The 8,237-nt window shown below is 39.4% G+C and overlaps 1 protein-coding gene across 1 annotated transcript in view; it reads right to left on the bottom strand.

Annotated features, from left to right (window-relative positions):
* Positions 1–7,545: 7,545 nt before the first annotated feature.
* The window catches only part of LOC133550220 (fos-related antigen 2-like), an 11,299-nt gene continuing 10,607 nt past the window's right edge, over positions 7,546–8,237 (bottom strand). The window contains exon 4 of the mRNA XM_061896372.1: positions 7,546–8,237. This exon is cut by the window's right edge and continues 1,440 nt beyond it. The gene's annotated coding sequence lies outside the window, so the exon portion shown is untranslated.

Genomic DNA, 8,237 nt, shown 5'->3' with positions numbered 1-8,237 from the left:
TACGTGAGATTTTTTTTTAAATATTCTAAAAAAAAGCAACTATTCGGAAATCCTATATAGATATATTTTTTGAATAATACTTCAACAAAATATGAATGTAAGGTCATAAACTATGAAAAGAAATGCAACAATGCAATATTCAGTGTAGACAGCTAGATTTTTTTTGTGGACATGTTCCATAAATATTGATGTTAAAGATTTCTTTTTTTGTCAAGAAATGTTTAGAATTAAGGTCATGAATCCAGACGGATATCTATTACAATCCCAAAAGAGAGCACTTTAAGTTGATGATTACTTCTATTTGTAGAAATCTTTATTTATAATTGAATCACTTGTTTATTTTTCAACAAGTTTTTTTCCAAATAGTTCAAGAAAGACCACTACAAATCAGCAATATTTTGCTCTGTTATACAATTTAATAAATCAGAAACGGATGACATAATGCTGTATTTGACTTCTTTATCTCTTTCTTTCAACCAAAAATGCTTTGCTCTGATTTGGGGGTACTTGAATTAAAAAAATGTTCACAGGGGGTACATCACTGAAAAAAGGTTGAGAACCACTGCCATAAAGAACCCGACCTACGTATAATCCTTGCTATCACTCGACAAAACTTTTATATAGTAGTAAGTATAGGGATCTATTCCATTGCAGTTTGATTTTTTTATTTTTTTTGCTTATGCAGTACATGCTTTTTGTAGGAATATTTAAGCCTATTTTTTACTGAAATAGTTTGCATGCTGCTTGTTGTACAACATCCATCTTAGATTGGTCGACGCGACGACGACCAACGTTTTTTTTTTACTTACGGTATGAATTCACGTGTCGTAATACAAGCAAATGGGACGAGTCGCCTTTAACTGTGTCTACACAATGTATTTTGTTGTATTTTTATTACATGTTGGTTGCTTTAAATGTATTTCGAAAATGTATGTAATTACAAGTGATATATCATATAGTTAACACATTTACTGGGTGGCCTGTGGAGCCCTGATGTCCCGCAGCCTGTTTTTTGTCATTTCAAATGCCAGCTGTTACATATATGTACATACAATTATCATGTCTACATGAGTTGGTTTCAGAATGTTTAAAAATAGTGTGGTCCTTGCTGGAAAAGGTTTAGACACAATTTCCTTGTTAGTTGAAACAAGTATTTTTATAGAAACGGAATTATATTCCAAAACGGGCAGCACGATGGAGGAGGGGTTAGTGCGTCTCCCTTACAATACGAAGGTCCTGAGTAGTCCTGAGTTCAATCCCGGGCCTCGGGATCTTTCTGTGTGGAGTTTGCATGTTCTCCCCGTGACTGCGTGGGTTCCCTCCGGGTACTCCGGCTTCCTCCCACTTCCAAAAACATGCACCTGGGGATAAGTTGATTAGTAACACTAAATTGGCCCTAGTGTGTCAATGTTGTCTATCTGTATTGGCTCTGCGATGAGGTGGCGACTTGTCCAGGGTGTACCCCGCCTTCCGCCCGAATGCAGCTGAGCTAGGCTCCAGAACACCCCCCCGTGACCCCGGAAGGGACAAGCGGTAGAAAATGGATGGATATTCCAAACGATGGCAGTGTAGTGGGTTCACATAGTTCACCCATGGAACTTAAGTTATGGTTAGAGTTCCGGTCGCATGTTGTTGTTTTTTTGAGGGACACATTCAGGTTTTGTGTGTTGTTTCAAAAAGCCATGGACGTAGAAATACCACACCTTTGCTGGTTCAAAGACAAAGTCTAAATGCCATTAAAACAATTAGCTCCATCTTTTCACACACCTACTTCCACTCCCGTCCTTACTCGCGACTGCAGCACATTTACTAGCGGTTAATAATTAGTGTCAATCTGTTATCTTCCATCAGCAGATGCACGGGTTCGCCATTATAGTTAAATGCTGGTTTACTATTGATTGATTGATTGATTGATTGAAACTTTTATTAGTAGATTGCACAGTTCAGTACATATTCCGTACAATTGACCACTGACCAGTTTTTTAACTAGTTTAGGTCGGGGTCCACGTTAATCAATTCATGGTACAAATATATACTATCAGCATAATACAGTCATCACACAAGTTAATCATCATAGTATATACATTGAATTATTTACAATCCGGGGGGTGGGATGATGAGCTTTGGTTGATATCAGTACTTTAGTCATCAACAATTGCATCAACAGAGAAATGGACATTGAAACAGTGTAGGTCTTACTTAGTAGGATATGTACAGCCAGCAGAGAACATAGTGAGTTCACATAGCATAAGAACAAGTATATACTGTACATTAGAAATAAATTTGATTATTTACATTAGGTTATTTACAATCCGGGGAGATGGGATGTGAATGGAGGAGGGGTAAAGGGTTGAAGTTGCCTGGAGGTGTTGTTTTAGTGCGGTTTTGAAGGAGGAAAGAGATGCACTTACTTTTGCACCTGTTGGGAGTGCATTCCACATTGATGTGGCAAAGAAAGAGAATGAGTTAAGACCTTTGTTAGATCGGAATCTGGGTTTAACGTGGTTTGTGGAGCTCCCCCTGGTGTTGTGGTTATGGCGGTCATTTACAAAATACAACAGAACTGTTATTCCGTCTAGAAGGATATCAGAACATAAATAAAAAGTCAAATAACATTTAGAAGAAGGTATTAATTCTTAAAATAAAAGTCTTTGGGTTTGAAAACGTACACTACTTCTTTACCGATAGAGGGCATCAGTGAGAAACTGGCATTTTCGAAACCCACCTGAAACACAAACCTGGAGAAGGAAGTGGAACTTTCAAAGTGAAATGTTTCTAAACAACAGTCTCCATATTAAACATTAATCGTTCTCAACAGATAGTTATTTTAGATGAACACACACGAGCTCCCGATTATCTATAAATTGAAGTTATTTTATATTCGTTTTTAAAATGTGCGATCCAATGTCGTTGAGGCTTTTCAAGAACAATTGCACTGTGGTGCTGCAGTTCTCCTGAAAACCACTGAGTGGCAGCAAATACTTCCAAAGAGAAACTACAAATCAATCAACTTTGATTTTGAAGTCAACTTTGAATGTATAGTTTCAGTGCTCAAATGGGACTAATTTAGTGAGTTGAAATCTCCCACATGAAGAAAATATTTCGACAATATCTGCTCCAAAATGTCCAGGTAGGTCAGGTCTAAAGTCTTATTGATAACATTGTACAGAATCTAATTCTGATTGTTTTATTAGTTATACATTATAAATATGAACTTATCTTACTGTTAACCCATAATAATTATACAGACTTTACCAAATACATTTAAAACTAATTTACAATGTTTCGGTCCTTATTTTCAAAACTGCATATTTTTTTTTTCTTTATGAGCACATATTTTTATTTTGAAATTGTTTACAATTTTTCTATGATTTTTTCAAACTGTAATTTATATACCTACTGTATATATTTGTGATTGGATGAATTTTAAATTATCGTGTATTGTATATATGTATGTTATTTATGTACATATATGTATGTGTATGTATGTAAGTTTATATATGTAAGTAGGTAAATATGTATGTTTGTGTGTATATACATACACCTATACACACACACATAAATATGTGTGTGCGTAATAAATGTATATATATATTTGTAAATGTATGTATGTGTGTATACACAAACCCCGATTCCATGTGAGTTGGGAAATTGTGTTAGATGTAAATATAAATGATCCGGGAGGATGAGATCCGCCCGGAGTTCCTTAAGGCTCTGGATGCTGTGGGGATGTCTTGGTTGACAAGACTCTGCAGCATCACGTGGACATCGGGGGCGGTACCTCTGGATTGGCAGACCGGGGTGGTGGTCCCTCTCTTTAAGAAGGGGGACTGGAGGGTGTGTTCCAACTATCGTGGGGTCACACTCCTCAGCCTTCCCGGTAAGGTTAATTCAGGTGTACTGGAGAGGAGGCTGCGCCGGATAGTCGAACCTCGGATTCAGGAGGAACAGTGTGGTTTTTGTCCTGGTCGTGGAACTGTGGACCAGCTCTATACTCTCGGCAGGGTTCTTGAGGGTGCATGGGAGTTTGCCCAACCAGTCTACATGTGCTTTGTGGACTTGGAGAAGGCATTCGACCGTGTCCCTCGGGAAGTCCTGTGGGGAGTGCTCAGAGAGTATGGGGTATCGGACTGTCTTATTGTGGCGGTCCGCTCCCTGTACGATCAGTGCCAGAGCTTGGTCCGCATTGCCGGCAGTAAGTCGGACACGTTTCCAGTGAGGGTTGGACTCCGCCAAGGCTGTCCTTTGTCACCGATTCTTTTCATAACTTTTATGGACAGAATTTCTAGGCGCAGTCAAGGCGTTGAGGCGTTCCGGTTTGGTGGCCGCGGGATTAGGTCTCTGCTTTTTGCAGATGATGTGGTCCTGATGGCTTCATCTGACTGGGATCTTCAGCTCTCACTGGATCGGTTCGCAGCCGAGTGTGAAGCGACCGGAATGAGAATCAGCAACTCCAAGTCCGAGTCCATGGTTCTCGCCCGGAAAAGGGTGGAGTGCCCTCTCCGGGTTGGGGAGGAGACCCTGCCCCAAGAGGAGGAGTTCAAGTACCGAGGATTCTTGTTCACGAGTGAGGGAAGAGTGGATCATGAGATCGACAGGCAGATCGGTGCGGCGTCTTCAGTAATGCGGACGTTGTACCGATCCGTTGTGGTGAAGAAGGAGCTGAGCCAGAATGCAAAGTTCTCAATTTACCGGTCGTTTTACGTTCCCATCCTCACCTATGGTCATGAGCTTTGGGTCATGACCAAAAGGACAATATCACGGGTACAAGCGGCCAAAATGAGTTTCCTCCGCCGTGTGGCGGGGCTCTCCCTTAGAGATAGGGTGAGAAGCTCTGTCATCCGGGAGGAACTCAAAGTAAAGCCACTGCTCCTTCACATCGAGAGGAACCAGATGAGGTGGTTCGGCCATCTGGTCAGGATGCCACCCAAACGCCACCCGAGGGGAGGTGTTTAGGGCACGTCCAACCGGTAGGAGGCCACGGGGAAGACCCAGAACACGTTGGGAAGACTATGTCTCCCGGCTGGCCTGGGAACGCCTCGGGATCCCCCTGCAAGAGCTGTACGAAGTGGCTGGGGAGAGGGAGGTCAGGGATTCCCTTCTTAGGCTGCTGCCCCCGCGACCCGACCTCGGATAAGCGGAAGAAGATGGATGGATGGATGGCTGGAGGGATGGATGTAAATATAAACAGAATCCAATCATTTGGAAATCATTTTCAAACCATTTTCAATTGAATGCACTACAAAGACAAGATATTTGATGTTCAAACTCATAAACTTAATTTTTTTTGCAAATAATAATTAACTTAGAATTTCATGGCTGCAACACGTGCCAAAGTAGTTGGGAAAGGACATGTTCACCACTGTGTTACATCACCTTTTCTTTTAACAACACTCAATAAACGTTTGGGAACTGAGGAAACTAATTGTTGAAGCTTTGAAAGTGTAATTCTTTCCCATTTTTGTTTTATGTAGAGCTTCAGTCGTTCAACAGTCCGGGTTCTCCGCTGTCGTATTTTACGCTTCATAATGCGCCACACATTTTTGATGGGGGAAAGGTCTGGACTGCAGGCTGGCCAGGAAAGTACCCGCACTCTTTTACTACAAAGCCACGCTGTTGCAACATGTGGCTTGGCATTGTCTTGCTGAAATAAGCAGGGGCGTCCATGATAACGTTACTTGGATGTCAACATATGTTGCTCCAAAACCTGTATGGACCTTTCAGAATTAATGGTGCCTTCACAGATGTGTATGTTACCCATGCCTTGGGCACTAATACACCCCCATACCATCACAGATGCTGGCTTTTAACCTTTGCGCCTATAACAATCCGGATGGTTATTTTCCTCTTTGTTCTGAAGGACACCACGTCCTCTGTTTCCAAATATAATTTGAAATGTGGACTCTTCAGACCACAGAACCCCTTTACACTTTGCATCATTCCATCTTAGGTGAGCTAGGGCCCAGCCAAGCCGGCAGCGTTTCAAGATATTGTTGATAAATGAGTTTGGGTTTGCATAGTAGAGTTTTAACTTGCACTTACAGATGTAGCGACCAACTAAGACCATGTGATGATATCCTTTACACACTGATGTCGGTTTTTGATGCAGTACCGCCTGAGGGGTCAAAAGTCCCTAATATCATCGTTTACGTGCAGTGATTTCTCCAGATTCTCCGAACTTTTTGATGATTTTATGGACCCCAGATGGTAAAATCCCTAAATTCTTTGCAATAGCACGTTGAGAAATGTTGTTCTAAAACTGTTCGACAATTTGCTTACAAATTGGTGACCCTCACCCCATCCTTGTTTGTGAATTACTTAGCATTTCATGGAAGCTGCTTTTATACCCAATCATGGCACCCAACTGTTCCCAATTAGCCTGCACACCTGTGGGATGTTCCATATAAGTGTTTGATGAGCATTCCTCAACTTTATCAGTATTTATTGCCACCTTTCCAAACTTCTTTGTCACGTGTTGCTGGCATGCAATTCTAAAGTTAATGGTTATTTGCAAAAAAAAAATGTTTATCAGTTTGAAGATCAAATATGTTGTCTTTGTAGCATATTCAACAGAATATGGTTTGAAAATGATTTGCAAATCATTGTATTTCGTTTATATTTACATCTAACACAATTTCCCTACTCATATGGAAACAGGGTTTATATATATATATATATATATATATATATATATATATATATATAAATAATACACATATATGCATATATATACATGTACATATATATATATATATATATATATACATATATATAATAATACACACATGTATATTCATATATATACTGTACATATATATGTCCTGGGTTCAATCCCAGGCTCGGGATCTTTCTGTGTGGAGTTTGCATGTTCTCCCCGTGACTGCGTGGGTTCCCTCCGGGTACTCCGGCTTCCTCCCACCTCCAAAAACATGCACCTGGGGATAGGTTGATTGGCAACACTAAATTGGCCCTAGTGTGTGAATGTGAGTGTGAATGTTGTCTGTCTATCTGTGTTGGCCCTGCGATGAGGTGGCGACTTGTCCAGGGTGTACGCCGCCTTCCGCCCGATTGTAGCTGAGATAGGCGCCAGCGCCCCCCGTGACCCCAAAAGGGAATAAGCGGTAGAAAATGGATGGATGTATATATACATATATATAATACACACATGTATATGTCTGTATTTGTGTATATGTATTTACGTGTATATATACACACTTGTGTATATATATATATATATATATATATATATATATATATATATATGCACATGTGTATATATATATATATACACTCATGTGTTATATATACATGTATATATACGTACATACACTCACATATATATTTATTTAAGAGCACATTATTCAAAAGAGGGCACTTTATAGTTAATTATTTAATGTACACAAAGCAAGTAATAAGGTTGATTATGTCTTTGTTTACAATTTAAGATGTTATCTTTACTAATTAAAAGTATGAAACTGAAAAAAGGTTGTGAAGCGTTGGTATATGATTACTATGCAGACTTTGTATAGAAAAAAAAGGGACAAATTGTATGTGAAAATCATTTTTTATTACGATTTATTTAAATTAAACACTGCTATATACATATTGCTGTTTTTCGTTGTTAATTTTGATTCATATCGAACAGTTAAAGCATTTGCAAAATAGGTAATAGCAAACAGGCAATAGACAGTAGATGACATATACAGTAGAAGATCTATGTCGATGGCTTTCCTATGTGTGTGGAGGGGCTGCCCAGAATGTCAACATACAAACACGTCAGACTTTTTCTGTGGTTATCCTTTCCTTTTTTCATACAGAAGCTGAGATTGTTTTTCTTGCATAAAAAAAAATATTGCCTAAGAAAAACATGTTGCTCACATAGCAGCAGATTGTAATAATAAAAACATAAATCTGCATCCAGCGCATGATAATTTAACTTGTGACTCATTACGAGGAATGTCTTTTTGCACGAAAAACGTTGTCCCTTTTTAGTAATTTTTTTTTTTTACTTATTTAGTCCTCATTACAGTTCATTCCAGGCCAGCTGTCTTATCTCCTTCTGTACTGCAAAACATTGTTTTATTGTATTCTACTATTTCAAGCCATTTGGGAACCCGCTGGTGTCAACACCAAGTACCTTTTATTTCATCTCCTATTTTTGCTAAAAACAACTGCTTTACAAACACGGTATAAACAAGCGTGACATCATTGGCAGCTAGTGACAGCTTCGCTGGACC

Source organism: Nerophis ophidion, linkage group LG03 (genome assembly GCF_033978795.1).
Source record: "Nerophis ophidion isolate RoL-2023_Sa linkage group LG03, RoL_Noph_v1.0, whole genome shotgun sequence".
Taxonomy (NCBI): Eukaryota; Metazoa; Chordata; class Actinopteri; order Syngnathiformes; family Syngnathidae; genus Nerophis; species Nerophis ophidion.
The sequence above is the reverse complement of the archived record's forward strand: the minus strand, read 5'-3'. Positions and strand labels throughout refer to the sequence as shown.